This window comes from Camelus dromedarius, chromosome 15, assembly GCF_036321535.1.
Source record: "Camelus dromedarius isolate mCamDro1 chromosome 15, mCamDro1.pat, whole genome shotgun sequence".
Taxonomy (NCBI): Eukaryota; Metazoa; Chordata; class Mammalia; order Artiodactyla; family Camelidae; genus Camelus; species Camelus dromedarius.
In genome coordinates, this window is record NC_087450.1 from 47291326 (window position 1) to 47319095 (window position 27770).

General features: G+C 34.6%; 1 protein-coding gene across 7 annotated transcripts in view; it reads right to left on the minus strand.

The window, feature by feature from the left end:
- Positions 1 to 27770, minus strand: part of NCOA1 (nuclear receptor coactivator 1) — a 212089-nt gene that overhangs the window by 139759 nt on the left and 44560 nt on the right. For 6 of the 7 annotated variants that reach the window (XM_031466670.2, XM_031466671.2, XM_031466669.2 and 3 more), the window contains exon 2: positions 23953 to 24087. The gene's annotated coding sequence lies outside the window, so the exon portion shown is untranslated. Of the gene's footprint in view, positions 1 to 21513; positions 21605 to 23952; positions 24088 to 27770 lie in introns of those variants that run through there. The other variant, XM_010992945.3, reaches the window with a different exon arrangement.

Here is a 27770-nt window from a genome sequence, read left to right on the forward strand (position 1 = left end):
CCACATTTCAAAATTTTACAAGATCTTATGGATAAATATTTTTAAAAGATAAGGAAAAAAATAGAGACACAGACTATCTTCCTGCTTGGGAAAACTATTATTAAGATACAAACTGATCCAAAAATTATAGGTTTAATATAAATCAAATAAAAACTAAAATATGTTTTAGAAACATAATCATGTAAGAATCTATACTACAAATAAAAGGATAAAAGAGCAAATGTATAAGAAAAACAAAGTAATTTTGGAAGAGTAATGAGAGTAGATACACCCTAATGATCATGAAAACACTTATTAATATGCTTTTCCCACTTGCATTTCCTTCTGCTATCTTTCCAACATTCTATGGGTAACATCCATTTCTTTGGAGAAGTTTAGATAAAAAGAGAAATATTTCATTTTTATTTTCTGAATTAAAGAAAGTCTTTTACAGTAAGATAATAGTCTTGATAGTCTGGTTTTCCCAAAGAAGGAAATTTTTAACACCAATATTTTCTGAACAAGCTGGAAAGACTCAGATTACAGTTTCTCCCACTTTGTAGAACAGATAACCCTTCTGCTCATGACAGCCAGAACATAATGCCTGCCATACCTAGCGTAGAAGGAGGATAAAACCTAGAGACAGTGTAAACTGAAGCCTCAAATTCCTGATTCTGGTCAGAGGACTGTAGGACAAAGAAGTGAGACAGAGATAGGAGAAGCAAGTAATTAGACCAGTACTCCCATTACCCTCTCCAGGTAGAGGCTGCAAAAGGAAAGGAATGTTTGAAGGAGTGAGGAAACCTAGAAGTCAGAATGGCTTCTGCTCTGCTTCGTGCTGAGACAGTGCAAAGTGACTGCCTTTCAGCAGCATCCCTCATCCCCTCAATACACACAGACACACACACACACACACCCCTCCTCCCTGCCTACACCAAGCTTTTACCTCCCCTCACAGATACCTAGTATAAGCTGGAGATTAATCACACCAAAACATATGCACAGAAGCACAATCAGATTGAGGAAGGGACTGAGATGGGCTCTGGAGCCTCCCTTTTCTCCTGTGTGCCATGGAAGGCACTGGGAAATACCTATGTGCTCTAGAGTAGTATATAGGAAAGGTAACTTCACATGCTGGATGGTGAGTTTGCCAGAAATGGTCACTGTGATAGGGTCAAAGTAGCTCCATTACAGAGGCCTGGGAAAGAGATCTCCTGGTTAAGGAGCCAACGGGAAGCCCCAGCCAGACCTTATGTTATCTGTGACACCTGGGAAGATGGCCAATACGTCCTGGGAACCAAGAGAACAGATCTCAAGTAACAGCAGTTGTAAACTTCAGCTGTAGACATCTGAAGATCATCCAAGGAGAGTTCTGGTAGCACCACAGTAGTCACAATTCCTGGGAGTAGCCCAACCAGTTACTTTAAAGGAGAGACCAATGAGAAACCAGGGAAGACAGCACATGGACTGAGGGGGTCCTGGTATTCTTCCACCACTACAAGGTTACACAAGCACCCATAAGTCTTGATTCCATTGTGGGAAGGTGTGAGAGAAGAGATGATACTTGAATGCCTGGTATCCAAACAGACTAAAATATCCTAAAAGATCAGTTTAAATTACTAGATAAGAATTAGTTTACCAGACTGCAGTAAGACTGGAAAACTTCCTTCAGTTACCCAGTGACCAGGGTTCATTAAAAAGAAGAAATGAGGGAGGAGGGAAATTGTTCAGTGGTAGGGTACATGCTTAGCACGCACGAAGTCCTGGATTCAATTCCCAGTACCTCCATTAAAAAAAAAAAAAAAAGGAAGAGATGAACTATAGAAAAATAAAGAAGTTACATTTTCTTTGCACATCTGAGTAAGTATGAGTAAGCTGTGAACCTGCTACAGATTTTATGATGTTTATTTATGTGAGAATTCAAAAGAACTTCTTTTTTTGGCATACTAGAAACCATCATCACTTTAGAAGTAACAATGGACTTCTAGTTTAAGACGGCAGACTGAGCCCATTCATCTACCTCTTCTCCTTCTGAAACACCTCAGGTCAGGAGGGCCTGGGGGTGCAGGCAGGCCACAGAACAACTGAGTAAAAAAGCACCAAAGATACCAGAACAAATCTGATGGTAAACAGTAAATGCTGGTCACAGCATTTAATATGGGTCTAAAGTCTTTGTCAGAGGGCTTACCGTGTGAACTTTGAGATGACGATAATAGCAGTTAGGGACAATCTCAATAGATTGGAGATTGAGGGAAGACAACTCAGAATTAATCAGAACTCTACTTGCAGATAAATTCCTTTCCTAGAGCAGAAACCAAGGGAGGGACAGGTTCCAGCTTGTTAGCTTTGTCTTCGCAAATGCAAAGATAAAGGGAACTTCACTTCCCATTTACCATAGCAAGTGGGAAACCAATCTGCAGAGTCCATGGTCAGTGATGACATTCAGTGGGGAAGACAATGCTTTGTAAAGAATACTGACCTTTGCAGAATTAGACCAGTTACCAAGATGTTACCAGCATCACCTGAAGTGTTTGGGTGCCCCACCCCGGCCTTACTGAATCAGATTTTTGTGAGCTATGCTAATGCATTTAAAATCGGTTCCCAAAGGATTGTTACATATATTCAAGTTGGACAATCACTCATTTAGAGCCTCATTTGAAAATGTTATAAAGAACAGCCAAGAATCACCAGCTACTTAATAAAAACTAAGAGAGGCACTAAGGTGAAAAAGCAGGGGCACAATGACCCACAGAAAAGAGAGGAAGGCAACTAAAAGAAGTAAGATGTTCTTAAACTTTAATTGGTATCTTCAGAGAGATTCAAGAGGCCAGTATATCCATAAAATGTGAAAAATCCCTTCATAAAATGCAGTAATCAAGGAACAAGAAAGAACTTTTAGAAAGTGAAATTATTTTCAGAATGAAATAACTTGACTTTTAGTGAAAGCCAAGATGAGTAAGCCCATTACATCTCTCCTGCTGATTACAACTAGTAAAAACTCTAGAGAGAATCCTAAAAGCAGCTATCTAAGAATTCTGAAAAGCAAACAGTGGTAGGCATACTGGTGAGGAAAGTAAAAACCTGAACAATCAATATGGCAGTGAGTTTACTCTTTTTAAAAAATTCTTTCTTTCTTTACCACTTTGACATGAGGATGGGCAGAGTCCCAAAATTATGCAGCAGGCACACACAGCAAAAACTCCAAGAGAAATCCCCTCTTTCTCACTGGAGTAAAAGGGGCATCTGTGAGCTGGAAACTATGTGTTGAGGGGTGGGGGCTCTCATTCCTTTTCTTTTTTTCCTCTGCTGACCCCACTCTGAAGTCAGTCCAAGTTACAAAGCTATACTACTGAGGCAGGACACCTAAAAGCCTAAGAGAAAACCAGCCCCTCCATCCTAAGGAACTAGAAAAAGGAGCCAGAGCAGAATAGAGTATGGGGGTGGCGGGCATCCTCACTATGTATTTCTCCTTTTTTCCCTGACTGCTTCAATCAGGAGGGCCTCAGTAGGGTATATATCTATGCAACAGTGAAGGGGAAGCCCACTAAGGCTCTGACGGAAAGAAACCCCAGCTTTCTAGTGAGAAGTCCAGGAAAAGACTCCTGGGAGCCAGAGAGCATAAGGAAAGTCCCCAAGAGTACAAAGTTAGAGAAGATCCCACTAAGGTGCATATGCATAGAAGAAACACAAAGAAGTACCGCAAAGGTTGGAGGAACTGAACAATGATATAACACCACTGATCAACCATAAAGGTAATAATAAAGAGATAACAATTTTCCCCCTCAAATGAATCTTTAACCCGATGCAATTCTAATAAAAATCCTTTGTACCCTTATTTTTAACTGAAATATTCCAGTTAATCTGCAAGAATTAACAACATAAAAAAGGCAAGACAAACATTTTTGAAAGTCTAGTAAGAGAAAACTTAAAAGCTACATTAAATAATATAACATTAAAACAGTATGAAAATTATATAGTGATAAGGAATGAGATCAAAGGAACATTATATAAATACGTATATGTGGGAATCTTATATATGATAAAGGTAGACTTCAAACAGTAGAACATTCAATAAATGCTATCAGAACAAATTACCTATTTTAGAAGAAAAAAGTTAAATTTCTATATAATAGCATTTATAAAAATTCCAAAACATTAAACAAAAAAATATTTAAAGACAATGAAAGACCAACAAGCAATAAATATATGACAAAAAGTCAAGTAACTGCAACTTAAATAATACTCCTTTTCTTAATCTTTTAGATTCCCATTATGTTTTTAAAATAAGAAAAGTGTGTGTCTCCATTCACTTAAGCACATCAAATCTTTGGATATTTCTACACTAAAAAAGAAAAGAAAAAATTAGAGGAAACACTAATTAGAGGAAATCTGAATACTTACTTCAAAACTTCTGTATGTCGAAAAGAAATATAAAATTAAAAGGCAAATAAAAAGGGTAAAAGTAATTGTAAAAAACATGACAAAATTAATATTCTTAGTATATTAAACATTTATACATAATGATATAAAAACTGGTAAGACCGATAGATAAGTGGCTAGAGGACCTTAAATACAAAGAAAGAAACAAATTACATATCATTTTGTATACATCAATTTAGCAAACACTGGGGTGGGGGAAAGCTCAATGTGATAATGTGGTGAAAAGGCATGCACATGTGCCGAGAGTGAGGAAAAGGTGACACAACCTTATTAGGAAGCAATCTGACACAGGTATCAAGAACCTTAGAAAATGCTGATGCCCTCTAAGGAATTGTTAACAATTTAGGAAAGTCTTCAATTTCAGACTCCCATCTGACAGTCACCTGATACCAGATAAGTCACACACCACTCTGAGCAGCAGTTTCTTCACCGTAAAATATGAATACAACTCACTAATTCTCAGGGTTGCTGTGATATTTAAGACAATAATAAAGCATGTAAAAATGTCTTAAAAACTACAGAGCAGACGGCTGACCCAAGGCCTGTGAACTCTGGGGGATTTCAGAAGGTCCTCAAACTCTAAACATCTGTGAATGTTTGTGGAAAGAGACTACAGCTTTAAGCAGACCCTATAAGGGATTCCTGATCCAAAAGAAAACTGAAAAGCACTACAGGCAAAGAGCAAAATCAAAGTGATGATATTCTTCCAGCTTGATGCCTGGCATGTAATAGGCCCAAAACAGGAATTCACTACAAAAATCTAGGTAGTATTTAAAATGATATTAAACTTATTACATTTATTTCTAAACCCCTCATAACAGTACTTAGTGATTTCTTAGCATGTTAACTTATTCTCTAACATAGCTGTGAGAACCTAGAATTAGGAAAACAACATGACAGTCTATCTATTTGGATTAATCACATAAAATGAAGGCAATCTACTTTAGAAAATGAGGGGAGAGGTGGCAGTAAGTAAATTTAATATATTTAAAGTATTATTCTTAACTCATTAAGATGTACATAATTAATATATAAGCTACCTTGGGATACTCTCTTGAAGCAAACAAAAACTAGAGATTTTATGTATATATTTTTAATAAAATGGAATATAGAAAATTATTTCTTTCTCTAAAATAATTAAGACTAAAAGATTAATTCTCAAACTTCTATTTCTAGATGATGAGTCATACTTTCATTTAAAATTTTTCTGAAGCCCTAAAAGTGAGCCACAGTGATAAAATTCTACCCAATCAAGCATATAGCAAATAGACTAAAAGTAGTTTTAATTATAATGAAAACTTAACAATTAAGAATTTAAGGGGGAACGGTACTGCTCAGTGGTAGAGTGCATGCTTAGTATGCACAAGGTCCTGGGTTCAATCCCCAGTACCTCCATTAAATAAACAAACAAACAAACAAACAAACAACCTAGTTACCACCCCAGTCTGAAAAAAATTTTTTTTAATTTAAAAAAAAAAAGAATTTAAAGTACTTGAGGACTTCCACCTCTGGGAAGGTGGGATAGATATATTTTCCCCTATTCTTCTAAGTAAAACTAAAAGCCCTGGACAACATATACAACAAACTTAAGAAGACACTAAAGGCAGATCAGGTAGGGACCTCCAGATCCAAGGAAAACATAGTGGTGAATTCTATGAGTTTTCTTTTGTGCCCTATATATCTTAGACTTGGAATTGAAAAAGCTGGCAATCTATAAATACCAACAGGCCCAGGCCCCCCAAACCAAAATGAACAAATAAAATCCTGTTCTCTTGAGTCAAAAGTTCAGAAAAGGAATAATCTTAAAAAAAAAGCTGTTGTACCCAGGGGAACATCACAATACAAAACTAGCAAAGGTTAAGTGGAGAGCCTACACTTCCACCTTTGCCAAGATATAAAAAGGCACCCCTCACTCCCTACCACAGTGGTGTCAGAAAAGGTCAGTTGCAAGTTGGTCCCCACCAGGGGAAAATGAGACTTCCCTCTGCAGAGTGTCAGTGAAGACCACATGGAGAGCTTGGATGTCCACCAGGCAGTAAGAAGCTGCACTTCGCCCTCCCTGCTATAGGCTGGTGTCAGAAGAGGCCTAGTAGAGTTGGGCCTTTCACCACTGCCCAACAGTAAAAAGGCCCTCCTCTGTGGAGGCCATGTAGGGAGGAGTACTGAAGCACTGCCCCTCCCAGCCTGGGAAAAGTTGGTTGAGGGCAGAACTCCTATCGCCGACCAGCTGGAAAGTCTCCCACCAACTGGAAAGTCAACAGAGGTAGAGTGAGGAATCCCCACTGGGGAGTTATGTGGCAGAGCACTCTTCTCCTTCCCATGTTGGAGCAGTGCCAGAAGTCAGCTAAATCAGAACGTTTAAATAAGATCCAGTCTCAGAACATAATATCCAAAATGTCCAGGTATCAAATAAAAATCACTCATCATAACAAGGAATATTTCAAACTGAATGAAACAAGACAATCCACAGATGCCAATACCAAGATGATAGAGATATTAAGATTACCCAAAAAGGATTTTTAAGCAACCATTATAAAAATGTCTCAAGGAGCAATTACACACATACTTGAAACAAACAAACAAAAAATAATGAGTCTCAGCAAAGAAAAAATGTATATATAAAAGAACCAAATGCAAATTTCAGAACTGAAAAATACAATAACTGAAATAAAAGACTCAGTGGATGAGAACTACAGTAGAATGCAGAGGACAGAGGGAAGAATCACTGAACTGGAAGACAGAACAATAGAAACTACCCAATCTGAACAACAGAGAGAAAGCACTAAAAACAAATAAACTGAGTTTGGGGACCTGTGGGACTATAACAAAAAACCTATCTTCCACATCATCAGAGTCCCAAAAAGAGAGAACAAAGAGAGTAAGGTTGAAAAAGTGCTTTAAGAAATAAAAGCTGATAACTTCTCAAGCTTGGCAAAACACATAAATTTACAGATTCCAGAAGCTAAGTGAAACCTAAGTAGAACAAGACCAAAGCAATTCATGCCAAGACAGTTCATAGTTAAACTTCTAAAAACTAAAGAAAAAGAAAATGTAACAAAAACATCAAGAGAAATGATGCTTTATCTATAAGGGAAAAACAATTCAAATGTCAGATTTCTCATCTAAAACAAAAGAGGGATGAAGCAAGTGGCACTGAAGCCTACACCTTATCATTTGTGTTTCTATATCTGATTTTCTCTTGTTTGTGACTCTTGGCATGACTGGAATCTAGAGACTGAATGTCAGATATTGCATAATAAAAACTGTAGAGGTTGTGAGTGAGATTATCTTTTCCATAAGAAGATTTCTTTAGTTTCTGGTGGCAATAGAAGCTACTCCAATCAGAAATTAAGCTAATTTGAAACCAGTTTCCAATCATATTAAGACCTGGTCTCTTTCTCAAACCTTATTTGGATCCTAATTCAAACAGGTTAAAAAAAAAAAAAAAAAAAAAAAAAAAGAAAGAAGGGGGAGAAAATGTTTCTGACATGAAAACAATTTAAAATTTGAACACTGAATAATACTTAATATTAGGTATTATTAATATTAAATATTGTTTAAATAATATTTAAATATTTAAAAATTTTAAAGAATATTAAAGTCTGATAATGGTATTCTGATTGTTTTTCTTAAAAAAAAAAAAAAAGAGGAAGAAAGTTTTACCTTTTCTGGAAACATACGAAATATTTACAGATCAAATGACGTATCATCTGGATTTGTTTCAAAATATGAAAGGGGAGAAAGTGACTGAGAGTATAGATAAAACAAGACTGACCAAGGACTGATAACTGTTGAAGGCAAGTAGAAATTCATTAGCCTATTTTTTGACTACTTCGGCATATTTTTGAAATTTTCCCTAACAGAACATTTTAAAGTACGTATACCACATGATTCAGCAATTCTACTTCTCCTTATCTTAAAAGGAACTCTCATGCAGGTGCATGAAGTACATACAGGATACTCTTGACTTCACTGCTTGTAGTTTTAAAAAATTATAAACAATCCGTAGTAAGAACTTTGAGGGCCCAAATAACACTGGTACAGCCACAGTACAAAATACAATGCAGAAACTGGAAAACAACAAAACACAGATCAAAACACGTTGTAGAGTGAAAAAAATCATACTGCCAAACTACATAAATGTTCAATTTTAAAAAATAATCCACACAATACTATATATTTCCTACAAATGTGTGTATACATGTATATATGTGTATATAAATCAGTGTATATGTGTAGATATATGTATGTATATACATAAATATAAATGGATTGAAAATATCTGAAAAGATAGACACCAAACGTTTAACTCCAGAGAAAATGGGAAAGAACCAGGACTACAGAAATGCTCAAGATAGATTTTAGTTTTACTGATCTTGTTAGCATTTTTAAAAGAAGAATTACCTCTGTGGGTAAAATTTACTTTTAAAAAAGAACATTAATTCATATTCTTGCTATCTCTTTGCAAATCAATGAATCTGTTTTTACTTTCGTACAGAAACAGAACCAAGAAATATCTCCTAGAAAATTAACTATAAAATATACCCTTCTCTTCATTAAAAATCAAGAACTTATAGACAAAATGTAATCAATCTGGGAAAAAAATACTAGGTTCAACCACATGAAATTGCCAACAGTCTAACATTTTGCCTTCAAAAAATGGCAACTTCATGAGTTTTCCCTAATAGATCTTCTTATAGCAATAATATATTACAGGAAATTCATTACATTTATATATAATATACTCCTGAAAACTTGTATGAAAACTAAAATGTGTGAAAAGATAAAAGGGAGCTGCTCTTAGAAAGTTAAAAACACATATGTCCCTAATTTCACCTGACCAGTTGTCAACAATATAATTACAACATTTCCACATTTTCTTCAAACTCCGTCCTCCCACTTCACATGCAATACTGGATTAATATTCTTTAATCCAATAACCATTTGACTGAAACCGAAGATTTATAATTTTCATCTTGGTCTTAACTAATATTCACTCTATAAGCATACTTACAATTATCACTCTCAGCTGAATTTCTTCTATTGAAGTATAGTTGATTTGCAATATTGTGTTAAGTTTCAGGTGTAGAGCAAAGCAATTCAGTTATGCATATATATACAGACATATTCTTTTTCAGATTCTTTTCTATTATAGGTTATTACAAGATATTGAGTGTAGTTCCCTGTGCTATACAGTAAACCCCTGTCGTTTATCTTTTATATATAGTAGTGTGCATCTGTTAATCCTCTACTCCTAATTTATCCTCCTTCCTTTCCCCTTTGGTAACCATAAGTTTATTTTCTAGGTCTGTGAGTCTGTTTCTGTTTTATAAATAATTTCGTTTGCATTTTTTTAATGCCACATTTAAGTCATGTCATAACATTTTTATTGACCTTACCCTCCAGCAATTCCTATTGTCAAGCCTTTCCTTAGACTGACTGTAGTACCTTTTCCAATTCAAGGATCTCAGAAGAATCCATATCCTACTGAACTTTCAAACTCCATTTCAAACTTCTCCAAAAAACTCCTCATCAACCAACTTGTTCCCTATCTTCCTTACTCATTAGGGTACCTGAGAATAAGTTCTCTGTGTGTACATTTCAATTTAACATTATTCCATTGATTTGTTCATTTCAATAGTAATAACAACTGTTGAGTACCCACAATAAGCCAAGCTATTCTAGGCACTGGTGTCAGAGCAGAGAACAAAAAAGATACAGTCCCTGTTGTCAGAGTGCTTACATTTATATGTAATGGATATGAAATATTTGGGTATTAATTTATCATAATACATCAAATTTCCCACTTTTGGCCAATTAGGTTGTTTTCAGTTCCTACTGTTACCAAATAAATAATACTGTGAATATAGTTCTAATATAGCCTTTTTATTCCTTGAATTATTTATTTAGGGCTAATTCCAAGAGAAGGACTATTAAATGAATGGCCATAGATATTTTTATGGCTTTTAAGATATACACTACCAAATTACACTTCAAATGAGCTGTACCAATTCCAAAAGAAACGCTTGAGTACTTGATTCCCTATGGACCACTTTATTAAAGTTATTCAATAAGTACAAAAAGATTTTTCACTATTATTTTAATTACCCAGAAAGTTGAACTCTTTTCCTTAAGTTTGTTTTCTCTGTGTCCCCTTATGACCTCATGGACATGACTTTATCAATGTACTTAGTGGAATCTTAGTGTTGTAAATATTTTTTAAATACTCAGTTATTTTAGATAGTATTTAAGATCATAATTGTGAATATTTTCCATTTTGTTATTTCTCTTTTTAATTTTGTGCTGGATTTCTTCATACATATTTACTTAACTTTTTAGTCGGTTTATTAGTCTTTTTACCTTAGGCTACTATTCTTTGCATCGTTTCACTGCTTTTTCAGTTCTTAAAATGTTAACCATACATTTGCATATGGATAGGTTCAACACTAATTCTTCTAACTACTACCTGATCACTTCAAAACTTATAAAATAATTCTACTACTTGACAGACTTTATGCCGGCTTACTGTATACTAAATTCCTAAACCATATTTTCTCAATTCTAAAGATGCCTATTTTTCTTAAAATAATATTTTTAGGTTTCTGAAACTAGGAGAAGTATCAGAATTAATGTTCAAAAAACGTACCAGTAGCCAAGCAAAAGACAAAGTTGTGATGTATGTCACAGCTTGCCCATGTGTTAACCTACGGGAAATACCCTTCTAGTGAAGGTATCTGTTTATCCAACTATGACCACAGTTGAGTTAACTGCACTGGTAAACTCACATACAGTGAATTTTAAGCTCAATTTGAAAGTCTGTTACTTGAAAATGTTTTGAGAAAGACTGAACGATGATAAAGTACTGAAATAAAAAGCTATTGTGATGCAAAAACTGTTGCAAGACAAGAAAGAGCAATTAAAGGCAAGAGAAATTGCCCAGTCCCTCAAAATAGATCACAGAATTATCAGAGCTGGGAGACACTGGTGTGACCAATTTACATTTCACAAAGTATTATCACCCAAGTGCTGGATATCTGTCAAAAGTTTCCAGCTGACTCAGAAATGAATTTATTTAATTCACAGTTTATCTACAGAAAAACTGAAACTATGAGTTTAGCCAAAAAAGAAAAGCAGTTAAATTCCAAACATTTCTCATGTGACTCAAAACTATACTGACAATCATAATGTGTAAAAAAGCAAGCAAAGGTGAGGAAAATCAGTATGTCAGAATGTGAAAAAGGATTAGACTCATTCTTTTATTATGAATCCAAAGAGGATGGTATAGAAATTGTATGGATAAATGTATGCTTCTGTCAGTTAATTTCTAAGGACTTTTAAAATAGTGTTTCTTCTTTTTTGAAAATACATTAAATCAATAGTAGATATCACAATTCAGTTATGATACAGACTGTTATTCAGTTATCTGCTCATTAATTTCTGAGTAAAGGAAAGCAAGAACAGGGAAGTAGGAACAAAACCAAAGATATAATGCATAAAGATCAAACCCTTCCAAGATCCTAAAGGTTACTGTGATGCAGAAAAACACATGATGAAGTAAATACAACCCAGTGAAAAATAACAATGAGCTAAATAACTAACTAGCAAATAACATAACCAAAAAACCTGGTAAAAGTAAAGGTGAATAACAGCAAATAGAAATAGCTAAGAAAAAGTGAATAAAAACAGGTCTTAATTCAGTTGAAAGAATATTAGAACTTATTAAAACTATGTAGTACCTAACCAAGATTCAGAATACCATAAGCCTGGATCAACCACCCTATCACTGCAACAGATTCCAGAGAATGAAAGCGAGAAGGGATGCACCAGACCAAACTGCCTGTTTATTATTATCAAAGTGTTTGGACCACAGGCAACTAGGGACTCCTCTGCTTCAGTTACAGGTAAGCCTAATACCTGAAACACTTTGAACATGCCAAATGGTTTCTCAGCTTCTTTTACTTAGGCCCACATCTTAACCCACAGAAAAGAAGAAGAAGATAATCAAGTATTTCCACAAACAGCCATGATGCAGAAACACAGATCTGAGTAATCCTTCTAGCTTATACAACCAGGAAAGTGGATAAAGCAGATTAAGCAACAGCTTTCAAATATTGGACAACGTCAAAGTAGGAGTGGGATCTCTGAGAAAAGGGAGAGAAAATGAGGTAAGCCCTACAATTGCCTCACCTCACACCTCTGAAGCAGTTTTCAGAATGAAGCTTAGAGAGGGAGGAGTTCAACAGAGCCTGGCACTCTCAGTTGTCTGAGTTGAGGAGACAGACTGACATTTGTGTCAGCCAGAATGTGTGTTAAAGCACACCAGAGAGAAGGGACCTGCATCACAGAGCTCTGGAAATCTGCAGGAGCCTCCCTTTAAGCCTTTGGCAGGTACTGTCATCTGTGAGAGGAAACTACCTAAGGTTGGGGAAAGGACCAATGAAAAACAAATAGGCCAATCATTCAAAAGTCCATGAACAATAAATGCTAGAGAGGGTGTGGATAAAAGGGAACCCTCCTACACTGCTGGTGGGAATGTAGTTTGGTGCAGCCATTATGGAAAATAGAATGGAGATTCCTCAAAAAACTAAAAATAGGCTTACCATATGATCCAGCAATCCCACTCCTGGGTATATATCCAGAGGGAACTCTAAGGCAAAAAGATACATGCACCCCAATGTTCATAGCAGCACTATATACAATAGCCAAGACATGGAAACAACGTATATGTTCACTGACAAATGACTGGATAAAAAAGTTGTCGTATATTTATGTGATGGAATATTACTCAGCCATAAAAAGAATAAAATAATGCCATTTGTAGCAACATAGATGGACCTAGAGATCATCATTCTAAGTAAGCCAGAAAGAGAAAAAAATTACCATATGATATCACTCTATATGTGGAGTCTAAAAAAAAAGAAAAAAAGAAAAAAAAGGACACCATGAACTCATCTATAAAACAGAAACATACTTGCAGATATAGTAAATAATCTTATGATTACCATGTAAAGGTGTGGGAAAGGATAAATCTGGGAGTTTGAGATTTGCAAATGTTAGCCACTATATATAAAAATAGATTTTTCAAGAAGTTTCTTCTGTATAGCACAGGGAACTATGTTCAATATCTTGTAATAATCTTCAATGAAAAAGAATATGAAAATGAATATATGTATGTATATGCATGATTGGGACACTGTGCTGTACACCAAAAATGGACACATTATAACTGACTGTACTTCAAAAAAAAAAAAAATAGGCCAAAGAGTTGAAACTGAAACTCATACAAGGGTAGGAATAATTTGTATTCCCACCAAGTAGAACAGAAAGACCTCATAATACATGAGCCATTAAGTAAAGTCATCAAAAGGTACCAACTCTAAATTAGCTCTAGGGAAAAGGGCTGCTTTGGACCCACAGTACCAAAGCTTCCTTAAAACAAAGCAAGCCTCAAAAAAAAAAAAATCAAAGTGATTTCAAAATGTTTAACTGTATGCCAAAACTTAGACCAACATTATTTAAAGGAACATTACAAAATCCAATCCCAAACTACATAAAATTCACAATGTCTGACATTCAATGAAAATTTACAAAGCATATAAATTAAAAGGAAAATATGCCCTCTACCCAAGAGAATAACAGATCAATAAAAACAGACACAGAACCGACAGAAATACAGAACTTGGCAGACAAAGATGTTAAAAGAGCTCTATAACTATGCTCAACATGCTCAAGAAGGCAGAGAAAGAGATGGCAGAAGTGAGAAGTGTAAGATTTTTCTAAGGCCCAAATTGAACTTTTATAAATGAAAAACACAATGTCTGAAATGAAAAATACACTGGATAGGATTAATAGCAAACTGGACAACTAATCTGAAAACAGAGCAATAAAAAATATTCAAAATGAAGCACAAAGGGAAAAAATACAGAAAAAGAGAAGGAAGGAAGGAAGGAAGGGAGGGAGGGAGGGAGGGAGGGAGGGAGGAAGGAAGGAAGGAAGGAAGGAAGGAAGGAAGGAAGGAAGGAAGGAAGGAAGGAGAAACCAGCAATAATTTGTAGCAATATATCAAATAATCAGGATCCAAAAACTAGAGGGAAGAAGATGATAGAAAAAATATTTGGAGAAATATTGGGCAAAATTCTCTCAAACCATAAAACCCACAGATCCAAAAGGCTCAACAAAATAAAAGAAGGATAAACAAAGAAAACCACACTTAGAAATATCATAATTAAATTGTTGAAAACCAATGATTAAGAAAAAAATGTTAAAAGCTGATGGAGTTGAGGAAAAAGACTCATTATGTACAGAAAAACATACACTTCTCATCAGAAACCATACAAATGAGAAGTCAATGGAGTGACATTGCCAAGTACCAGAAGAAAAAAAAATTGCCAGCCTAAAATTCTACACCCAGTTAAAATATATTTCCAAATGAATGTGGAAATGTTTTTAGACAAAGGTTGAGAAAAATCCATTACAAGATGTGCACCTGTTTTAAAGAAGTGTTCTTTAAAGAGAAAGAAAAGAGTATTATATCCAAAATCTGGATCTACATGAGTATCAGATCCAAATGTAGATCTACTCAAAAGAATGAAGAGTACTAGGAACACCAGTAAATGTATTAATAGATGAAAAGACGTCTTTGTCTAAGGTTTTAATTTCTGGCTTTTTTTCTCTCAATTGTCTCAATTTCAAGAAAAATCTGTGCTTACAGTAGAAACTAAAAAAGTAATCCCCCCAAAAGAATCTCACTCCCATGAAGTAAGATACTCATACTGATTTCATAATATTAACTAGGCATATTTCCATCTTTTTATAATCTCTAGAACAGTTTCTCACCATAGGAATTATATGTTCCTTGAAAGCTAGAAAAAAAACTCACTGGCAAAATGATCTGGCCCCAGAAACAATTTTTTGAGAAAATTCCTTGAACTTTCATCCATAGTTTTTGTTTACCCAGATTTTCGTCTTCTTAAAGCAGTTTGAGTATTTCACAATTCATTTTAGAGATTTTAAATAAACTGGTGAAGGGTTACCAAACAGAGCTCTCTTAGAATTCTAAAAATCTCTTTTCAATTTTGTTTTTGTTGTTGTTGAGTAAAAGTAGATTTTTTCAGAGAGACGCATTCTCCATAGACCAAGTGTAGGCCATCTCAAAAGCCAGAGAGGCCAAGAGGTGGGAAGGGGGTGGGGGTTAAAGTAAAAGTAGATACACATCTGTAGACAGAGTCTGGGCCATCTCAGAAGACAAGGGAGTGAGAGGCCTCTCTTTTCTATTTTTGTCTCCTTTATTCTTTCTTACTTTGGTTTTCTATCTTTTCCTTGATAAGATCAGTCAGATATTTACTTTGTTTTTTAACCTTAAGAAATAGCTCTTAGATTTTTAAATCCTATAGTTTCTGTTCAATTCACCTGTTTCTGCTTTTATCTTACTTAAATCCTCCCTTCGTCCTAGGCACTTATTTTGCTGTTTTTATTTGTTTGTTAAACTAAATTCAGAGGTTGAGTATATTTATTCCTTTTTTAAATATCAATTTTCTAAGCTCAGTATCAGTCTTTGCCTGAGTCTCATTTCAGCTTGCTAGATAATCAGTTATTGTACATTTGATTTCTTGTTTGAGTCAATATTTTTAAAGAATATTTTGTTTGATTTTTCCAAGTGGTTGGGGTAGTACATTTTAAACTGCTGTTGCAGTGAGAGATTGGACACGTGTAGCTTCAGCTTTTCTGGAACTTACTGAAGTTTTCCTTTGTGGCTTAGCCTAAACTTTTTTTTCATGTTGCACAGTCAACTGAAAAACGATAATTAATCCTAAATATAAATGAAAGCCTTATATGTAACTAAATAAATCACATTACAAGCAATGCAGGTCTTACACTATAATTCTTCATGCTTTCCATTTTTACTAATATTAATTGCATCATATGACATTAAGAGTAAGGACAAAAATTCTCAATTTTGCACCTAATTTTATGTTTACATTGCTAGACTTGTAATAGGCAGAATGTTTCTTAATAATGTAAGGAATTTTTAATTTCAAGGAATGTGCACAAATTCTTGAAAATATTAATAGCTATTAAAATTCATTTCCATGTTCATTTTTAATTGAACAAGTTAAAGTGATAAAGTACTTGAATGTCACTCCATATCAAACACCATTTTCAAAACCAATCAAAGCATGCCTCCTTCCTCTCTAAAATAGTGAAATGTGGTTTGACTAGCATGTTAGAACTATGACTTTTCTTATACGAGACACTATAATCCAACTAATATATACTTGTGACTACAATAACATTCACAAGCTCTATATCATAAAATTATACTGAACTAGCAAAATCCCTAAATCCATGGTTCTCCCAAATCTATGCTTTTGCAACTTGTTTAAACCAGAATCTGCTTCCCTTTTTGATTCTGATTAAAAATAAGTTTCTGAACTCAAGCTTTTGGTTTCACCCCAAGATAGAGATGGAGGAATCCTGGCTCTGCTGTGAGTTAATTTCAAAGTACACCTTATTAAGATTCAGTTTCCTTATACATAAAATAGATGTAATAGTAGTTAACACTTCTCAGGGTTACTGGGATAGTATCTGAAAAAAAAAATGTGTCTATCACAGTATCTGATGCATAGTAAATATTAAATATTAGCTATTACTATTATTATTTTTGTTTTCTTCATAGCAGCTTTCTTTTAAATTCAATGAATCCATACTATAACTGACATTATCTATGCCCCCACATTTAAGATCATCTTCAGAACAATAAACATGCTAATGCCTTTACCAACTAACTGATAACAGATGTTAAACTGAGTGCCTCTCAACTACGCTTTATCTTGCATATCACCTTTTGGTTTCCATAGCATCCAGGTGTAGTTTGGAAAATATTTCATCTTTCCACTCAAAGCTTTCATGATCAGATAGGAGAGTGAGTTTCTGTCACACACATTTATTTTATTCGTCAAAAAATCTTTTACTTCTTATGAATAAACTTTAGCCCAACAAAGCAAACTCTTCTTCTTTAACACAGTCAAGTAATTGGTTATTCAATTTCAATAGCTATACCCTTCAATAATTATAACTGTCATTTGGAAAATGAAAGAAATTCTTATGCCTCTACAACCTTTAGCTTCCAAATAGTTTAATATAATTTTAAAACCACCATTAAAGATATGTTAAAAGCTGGTTTTAGTTTATTGCTATACAAAATAATAAGCATCTGGGCTGCAGGGAGGAAGATGGTGAAGGACAGAAAAATAGCACTTTTAACTTGCTATGCCAAGTCTTCAGATGGTCACCTTCCATAACCTTCAGGAAAAGACTGTCCATAATTATGACCCATCTCTTTCTCCTGAGGGAAAAACCAAAAATTTTCCTTCTTACTGGAGCCTATATGCCTCCTTTCATCAAACTTAGCATGCTTACTTTATCATAATGTACTTTGCCACTGGCCAAAGAGCAATTTTTAAAGATCCATGGAGTTGGGGCAAGTCACATTTTCGCCTAAATTGTTCCCACCCCCTAATAGAGAAGTATTCTTTTGGCATCCAACTCTCTCAGTAATCTTTCCCAAACTCAGACAGAGACTATTATAAATGCCTTACAGAGAACACAGAGATTATTCATTAAACCACCATAACACATTATCAACAGGTTTTCCCACCTGCCCCAAGCCTAGGACTTCTTAAAGTAATTAAGCCATATCTGCCTCTCCCCATTTAAAAAATTAAAGAAGTAAGAATGATTTTTAAACAAAATTGTGAAGTATCTTTCTCTTAAACCAAATATTTACTAGATACATACTATGTGTTAAACAGTGTGTTTAAGTGCTTTGCCTAATTTTATCTCATGCAGCCTATGTAAAGTCAATGAGTTGTAATTATATAACAGGTGTGGGGGTTGGGGAAGAAAGTAATTTTATCGAAGAGTCACAAAGAAATTCAGCAAACAAGAGCAAAAAAAATGAACAAGTAATTGAAAGTAAAATGAACCATGAATAGGCTGCTTACAGATGGAGGGTAAATATAATTCGGGAAAAAAACGAGAAGCTGTTAACAATGCGCTTTATTCTTTGGTTTCTGGCTGCATACTGACTTAATTCTTAGTCTTTTAGTGAGTACCTCGTCTTTATAAAGAAGTAAACTTGACTGGACTCTGGATTCCCTAAATATTAAGACAACTTCAAAATCAAAATTACAAACTGGTATTTAAAAGTTTAACTTCTAGCCAGCACACTAAGACAAAAGAAATAAAAGGTATAAGGATTAGAGTGGAGAGATTAAAAATAAAAAGTTATAAGGAGAGACATAAAACCTAGAGAAGCACAGGCTGCAGGGCCTGGATTCAAATCCCAGCCCTACACACACCAGCCAGGCAACTTCAGGCAATTTAACATCTGCTTCACTGGCGCTCTTATAAGGATCTAATGGGTTAATATGTGTAAGTGCTTGGAATAGAGCCTGGTAAACAGTAAGCACTATATAGTAACACTGTTCTTGATAGACGATATGATTTTCTATATAGAAAACCCAAAAGACTCAAGAAATTATTAGAAATAAACATTCAGCAGGATGCTAAATACAGAATTCAATTATATTCTTATAAGCCAACAAAGAGAAAAATGCAAATTCATGGACCTCTTACGGAAATTTTCAAAAAAGCTTAGAGAATAATATCAAGAATTAGGAAAAGAGTATGGAGGTTTCTCAAAAAACTAGAAACAGAACTAACATATGATCCAGTAAGTCCACTCCTGGGTATATATACCTGAAAAAAACAAAATACTGATTCGAAAAGATACATGCACCCTAATGTTCATAGCAGCACTATTTACAATTGCCAAGATATGGAAGCAATCTAAGTGTCCACCAACAGTTGAGTGGATAAAGAAGATGTGGTAAAATATGCAACAGAATACTACTCAGCCATAAAAAAGCATGAAATAATGAAATTTTGCCATTTGTAGCAACATGGGTGGACTTGGAGGGCATTATGCTAAGCGAAATAAGTCAAAGAAGATACTGTATGATTATCACTTATATATGGAATATAAAAAATACAACAAATGTGTGAATATAACAAAGAAGCAGAGTCACAGATATAGAGAAAAAACTAGTGGTTACTAGTAGGAAGAGGGAAGGCAGGGACAAGACAGAGGTAGGGGATTAAAAGGCTGTTAGGTATAAAACACTTAATAGGTATTAAATAAGGTACACACTATTAGGTACAAAATAAGCTATAAGGATATATTATACAACATGGGGAATACAGCAATATTTTTATGACAATTATAAACAGAGTATAATCTTTTAAAACTGTGAATTACTGTATTGTAACTTATATAATAGTATAATCAACTAAACTTCAATTAAAAAAAAAAAAACAAGAATTACACCACCACCACCACCTTCCAACACCCCAAGTGCCTAGCTTAAACAATGACCAACTCATGGCCAATCTTGTTTCATCCATACTCACAGCCTCCCCTCTACTCCAGACAATAATGAAGCAGATCTCAGACATATCTGCACATCCATCAAAATTTCTATATGTATCTCTACAAGATAATGACTTTTTCAATATAACTACCTGCTGTTATCTATCACACCTAAAAATTAATAGCAATTTCTTAATATCAAATAGCCAGTCTTCAAACTTCCCTGATTTTATAAAATTTATTTATTAAAATCTGGACCGAAATAAAGTCCAAACATTGCTATTAATTTCAGTTTTCCTCCCTCATTTCTGTTTTTTTTTGTCCCTTACAATTTATTCATTCAAAACAAAACAAACCAAAACAAAAAACTTGTGTGTCCCAAGGACTCCTTCATAGCCTCGATTCTGCTAACTGCATCCCCATGGTATCATTTCATTTGTTTCCCTGTCTTCTGTGTTTCCTGTAAACTGGTAGTTAGAGCTAGAGGCTTGATCAGATTCAGGTTCAAGTTCAATTTGGGGGGCAAGGATACTTCATAGATAGTATTGTGAATTTTCATTAAGAGAAACCTAATGTCTAGTTGCCTTTCTTTCTTCTGTGCTGTTAGCAGCCACTGATGATCTTTGCTTAGGGTCCAGGAATTCACTATGTTATGGTGATGTTCTATTTATCACCCCTTAACTGTAACTAGAATACTAATAATTAGAATACTCCTGAGAAAAGAAACTTTCTCTCTTCCACTATTTGGTTACCTTCAGGTACAGTTGGTTCCTTAGCATACTCCAAAGAAAACTAATGAGTTTTTTAAAGTATCATTATGAACTCATGGGTTTAAATATATTTGATGTGACTGCTTATATTACAAGTATACTACTAATGCTCAAAGCATCTCACCTTTGGCCAGACAGAGCCCATTCAATTAAGCACCTCTGTTGTTTTGCCACACCCCATTAGTGTTTGATAACTTCCTTGCAAGATGTTCAAGGCTCCAGATATGGATTGAATTCAATGAGTTTCTTTCTTATTCTTTATCTCCACTAAATTAAAAACGTCTAATTCTAATTATAAATCAACTGTGTTATACATTCTGGATATTATGATTGAACATGGACCTAGAATTTATAGAAATATTTCCTTCTCAAGTCTACTTTCAGCATTCTATTGAATGCCCCCACCAAAAAAAAAAAAATCCACTCAAAATTGGATGTTAAATGCTTCAATTAAATAAGAGCAAAAAGATTCCTAATCTAGTCTCTGCTAGCATCAGGGCTCTGGAAAGTATTTCTTCACGTTCTATTTCAAAACTTAGCTGTGGTTTTTAAACATGTACAATAAAAATTCATTGTTTTTCCTTTGATAAATTAATAAAATCCAATGTGGGGAAATGGTCAAATTATTAGAGAAGAATTATTTTGTACCATAATTTAGACTTTTAAAAAATCCTTATACATTAAAACTCATGATACTATGAATATGGAGTTCTGTAATCTGATGATTTGAAAAAGTAAATGTAAGTTTAAGCACCCTTGAAATCACAGAAATGGGATTATCAGCGGTAAAGAACTATTTATCTTATTTTACTGAAAAACAAATTAACAGACATGTAAAGCCCTGTCACACTACACAGCCTGCACACATCACTGTGGAAAAGCAGGACTCTATACCTGCTGACCATTTCTTCACAAAATCCTGAAAACTGCTTACATCCACAATTTCTACTGTTTTTTTCAACATTAAATCACAAAGAGAAATCACATTACTGAATGCCAATTCTTCTCCCTGAAAAAAAAAAAAGGATATAAATTGATATCCTTTCCTACAATTAAAGTTGTTAGGCTTTGATCAGAGGAACCAGGTAACAGGTAACAGCAATTTTTCCAGGTAACAATGGCTTAAAAAAAAACACCACCCACCATCACTACGAACAAAACAAAGTAACAACAAAAACCTCTCTGTTAGTGTGGATTTCTCAGTGATAATCAGTATCACTTCCATATGAAGTGCTGGTATGTCCTCAGCACATCAGTGCTTTCATCCAACTGAAAAACAGAAATTCTGCTAGCATGCACATGACAGTAATTGCTTTTCCAGATGGTATGCCTTTGATAAGGGATTTTTGCCAAAAGCTCATTTTACTTTCTCTCCAAGCATAATATTTGTCATTAATGTTGAAACTGGTTTGACAAGCTTCTCAGTAGTAATGTGAGTTGACCTGTTTTTTGCTGAGGATAACTGCAAATGATACTTCAGTAGTGTGGTCTTCTCTGTTGTTGGCAAGAATGTGCACCAATCTCACATTGAAAAGAATTATCTTATGTAATTTTGTACACATTATTTCATTTTTCATCACAAGTTTAAAAATTAACTATTCTAGAAAAGGAAAACTAAGACAGAAATATTAGTCAATTCCTCTGGGTAGCATGAAAATAGTAGAGCCAAGCTTGTGCTCTTTCCATCGTATCACAGAGTAATACCTGTTCCCTCAATAGATCTTGCTGAAATTTATTTTCAAATGTTTTCTTGAGTCCAAACAAAACATTGTTAGAAGGTACCATTTTAATTTAATGTAAACTATAATCCAAAACATAACCTTACAACTGTTCTAGGGCCTTAGTATTGACTTTATTTTGTTTTATTACCCCCTCCCCAAAAAACCCACAAAATCCCACAATCTCAAAATCTAAAAATCCTCTTCAAAAAACTGTAAGAGAAAATATTGTCAAAATGTATTATATAAAACTTCCAAGCACAAGTTTGTGTAATTTTTACTTTTCTTCATGTTTGAAAGGAAAGTGACAAATAATAGGGACTATCACACTGTGATAGCTTGCAAATGGGAGATATAAGAAACTGATGAATTAGAAATCCCTAATGTAAGAATTTAAGCAACCTAATTTGGCTATAGGACACTTTCACAAGTAGAACCATAGCTAGTTAACAACCACAACCAATTAGTCAGCAAATTCAATTGATCAGAACTTCCTATTCTCTCAACTCAACTTCTTCAGTTGATATCTGAATATAGAACTTAACTATATTACTTAGACAGGAATACTAAACTACGATTTTATGTGCTCATTTTATAATTGCTTTTAAATGGTTTTCAGATGAGAGTATTCTCCCGAGCCCCAGAGTAAACGTGAGAACAAAATGAAAGTAATAATCCTAGTAGTAAGTGATACATTTTTCTTAGAGTTTCATTTTATCTATATCCTAGCTAGATTAATTTACAAACCTCGATAATGTATAGAGAGAACCAACCAACTCTGTCCCCTAAAACAGTGATCTTTCCATACTTCCCGCCTATTTGGAAAAATATAATTAAAAGGAAATATTTTGTTTTTAAATAAACACCTAGCTAACTATACCCTGTTTGGAATTTATATGAATTTTAGAAAAATGGAGAGCATTATGTTTGTTTTCAGTTGATACCATGTTTCCTTTTATTGCTTTCAACTGTTGCTTTCAATTGTCTTATACAGTCTTTAAAAGGGAGATCTGTCCCATGATTTCGAAGTGCCACTTGACTCTTTAATTACATATCTGGCTTATCTAGTCCAAATAAACTAACCTATCAGATCCCAAAGGTCCTACAGGGACAGTCTTAGGGAATATAAGTGACACTTCTTGGTGAACAGAAAGCCATTAACAAGTTTAGGAGAACAGGAAAGAGGTTTCCAAATCAAACTAAAGGACAATCACTAAGATCTCTTGTATCATGTAAGCACACTGTGTTAGAGTGCTAAATTCAATTGCTCATCTCAGAAGGTCAAGACATAAATAAAATAATTATTAAATTGACATTTATTTATTTATTCCCATTCTTCTATGCTGCATCTTAACCTGCACTCAGTATGTAATTCTTATAACTGACATGCTTTCCTAATTATAAAAATTACCTCCCCTTAAAACTCTGAATTTCTTCTCAGGTTTGGGGGAGGAAATAGGTGGTGATGGGGGTGGTGGGGGATATGAACTCTTCCCTAAAAGCTAACCATTCCAACATAAAAACTTTTAAACTTATGAAATCTATATAGATAGAAAACAATATTATAAAATGACTGCCAAGGAGTCAAATTAAAGTAAAACTGTAGCTCAAATACCTTAGAATAAGTAGAAATTCTAAATGTCGGTGTCTTCATTTGGAAGCAAAAATTCCTACTGCATGATCTTGCCTGATGGTCCTTGATTTTATCATCAGAGTCAGTTCCAGTTACATTCCATTAGTATGGATAGATCTAAAATAGGAGAAAAAAGAGACATTTGTTCTACTGAAAACATTAAAAATTTTAGATATTGCGACACATCATTGTTTCCCTGTAAGCATACAGATTCTTATACCAATGCTTTATTTGTTCAGGAAATTCTAATTCCTATTCTTGTCCCTACAACAGATTTTTAAAATTGAAATTAAAAATTAAAGTTTAAATAAATAAACAAAGTTGACAAGAGGTCATTAGTTACTAGCTTTAAAAAGGTTCATATCCCCAAAAGAGGTATGCAGCAAATTGGGCTTTGCGTTGGTAATTCAAGAAGGCAAGAGGGAAATTCTGCCATCTGCAGCAATGCAGGTGGACTTGGAGGGCATTATGCTAAGTGAAATAAGTCAGACAGAGAAAGGCAAATACTCTATGATATCACTTATATGTGGAATCTAAAAAATACAACAAACTAGTAAGTACAACAAACTAGAAGCAGACTCACAGATACAGAGAACAAACTAGTGGTTACCAGTGGGGGTGGGGGGAGCAATATAAGGGTAGTGGAGAGGGAGGTACAAACCTATCTACTGGGTGTAAGATAGGCTCAAGGATGTACTGTACAACACAGGGAATAAAACCAACATTGAAATAACTGTAAATGGAAAGTAACCTTCAAAAATTGTATTTAAAAATGTAAAAGCTATCAGAGTTGCTGCAGTCACCCTAGCAACAGTGGCCTCAGTACTTAGTTTCAGGTAAAATGGAACAGTAGGAGGAAACAGGATTCCAAGCAGAAGATACCTCTATAATAAAGAAGCACCCAGTATGATGGCTACCATTCATTCTTGGGTCATTGGCAGAGAGATGTGACAAATTGGATTTTACTAAATTAATAGTAGTGCTGTATCTCCCCTTTCTACCTTAAAGCTAACTCAAAACACTGGGACTATGCAGACATCAGAGAATGCCTAGGAAACCTGAGACCTACTGGCTTTCGTTATTTAAAGCCTAACAATATTCCCTATAGATCACAAAGACATAGTGGATCAGGCTCCAGAGACAATCATACCTGCCAATTCAGGAGTCTTGCTAGTTACTTCCACTTGGGGCTCCTACCCCTGTCACCCTTGGGCTCTATTCAAAACACAAACCATTGTGACTACCTTCTCTCCTGTTTTCAGGCCCACAGTGTTCTCTATACTTTCTTATCCACTCCATGTGTTCCCCAACTGCTGCTCTTCCTTCCAACCTAATCCACAGGGATCTCTGGAAACCCCTTTTACACACAGTAAAATAAACCACCTCTACATCCTCAGCCTTATCTACTCCTCAGCCACACTACTTTCAAACACTGGGCAAAATGTAGCTCCTGAAAAAAATTCTCTAGAGTGAAGACTAAGGCCACAGGGATTAACTTTCTCCACAGTAACATTTCCAGATCCTAATTCACAAGCAATCCCATTTCCTCCCTCAGGGTCATGCCATCTGACTGTCTCACCCTCTTCTTGTCTTTGTCATTCAATCTCCCACTTTCTTTTCCAATCAGGGCCCAGACTCAATCCCATAGATGCACTCTACCTACACTCATCTCTCCAACTGTCATGTTATCACCCATCTCAAAATCTTGGTAGTCACTCAAGCTATCAGTCCACCTAGTATGTTCCTTTCTTCCTTCCACTTCACCACTCAAATTCCTAATCCTGGGTCAATTTAAGCACCTGCTAGATAAAAAATACACAACCATGTGACCTGATCCTGCCATATTAAGGTCCTCAAATTTAGTTAGACAGTGCGGGAGGGTGTAGCTCACTGCCAGAGCACATGATTAACATGAACAAGGTCCCGGGTTCAATCCCCAGTACCTCTGTTAAAACAAACAAATAAAATAAACCTAATTATCCTCCCAAAACAAACAAACAAAACAAAAAAAAAAAAACAAACAAAAAACCAAAACAAAATTTAGACACAGAATGCTATCCAAATCATCAATCAGATCTTGCCCCCATAACTCACACTGCCGGTCTTTCCAAATGTGTACCTCTCCCTCTTCCAGCCCTAATGGGTAGGATGGGAGAGGAGTTTAGGCTTTCCTTAACCATTTGTGTAGGTTGTTTATATTGTGAAACTACTATTTCTTTCATTTACTTTTAGCATTTTCTCAGTCTATTGCCAGCTTTTAGTACAGAAGTTTCTATTTTCAGGTAGCCAGATTTGTCCATCATTGCATTTTTCATTTCTTTTTTTATTTCTTTGCTTAGGAATTTCTCCCCTTTCAATGATAACAGATAAACACTCTGATTTGTACTTTTCTGTGGGCTCTTTGAATACTTAATTCCAAATGATGTATGGAAAGAGATTTTACTCTAAACTGAACTGTATTCCAAACAGTTTTCCTAACAACATTAAATGATTCTCACCAACCCCTGATTTATACATTTTTTCTTATATATTTCACTTGTCTACAATAAGATTGATTTCCAGACTATAATCTGTTTAAGTAATGTAATTATTGTTTCTCTATATGTTTTAATTTGTGATGAGAATATTCTTTGGTATTCTCATCTCCTATTCCTCCTGACAACAGTTAGATAGATTTTATCAGTTTCCAAGGGTATGTCTAGTAGTTTCACGAGTAAGAAATGGTTGCCCAGTGCACTATGAGTGCTGTTTATTTCTGTTACAGTTGCTGCCTACACAATGTTCCTTTCTTCCTGCTTTGCAGGATCCTGCATAGTAGGTCTAGACCCAAAATCTTTCTAATCGTGCCAGAAAACCAGCCTTTTCATATATTTATTCGTCCGAAGCCAGATTCATAAAATCTTGTTCTTTGCAAATTTTCTATGCTTTGTATTTACCTTTTCATTTGTAAATCTGATTTATGCAAAATAAAGGTATCCCACAAAATAGTTACTTCATAGGCTAACATTTTTTATCAGCTCTGAAGTATTTTTCAAATCTTCCTGTTATCTTTTAAGATTCACATAATTGTATTTATTATTTTTAATTTTCAAAATATATATATTCACATGAATCAAAAAATCAAAATGATGTAAAAAGGAACACAATATATTTGAGAAGTCTCATTTCTATATCATCCACATGCAGCTCACACTGTCCTTGCTTACTACAGGTCACCACTTTTATTAGTTTCTTGTATATCCTTCCAGTGATTATGTAAATACACTTAACTGCAAATATAGTCTTATTCCTTCAGCCTTCTTACACAAAATGTTCAGTTTTGCACCTTATTTTCTTTTTCACTCAATATATCCTGCTGACTTTTCATGTTAGGATATGCTTCATCATTGTTTTTTAGAACTCCATGATATTTCATTGTGTGAATATATACTAGCTTGTGAAACCAAGCCCATAATTTTAAGAAATTAGATTCTACAAATATGTTTTATTTATGAAAATAATTTAATTCAAGAGCAACAACTGTACAAACCAAGCAGCACACGAACCTATGTGGTGTGATTTCATTTTTATTTTATTTTTACTCTATTAGTAAATGTAAGTTCTCTTGTGCATTTTTTATCTTTTATCTCAAGTTTACTCTATGATCCTATCTAAAATCTATCAACCTTAATAGTCATAAACTTTGAAAGTAGAAGGATAGTTCCCAGGTTGAGAGGCCTCAAATTCTGAAAGCTGCCCCTCTCATCGAGGGTTTCAATGGGCTGCAAAAATGAAATACAGTTGTACAAGAGTCAAGACAA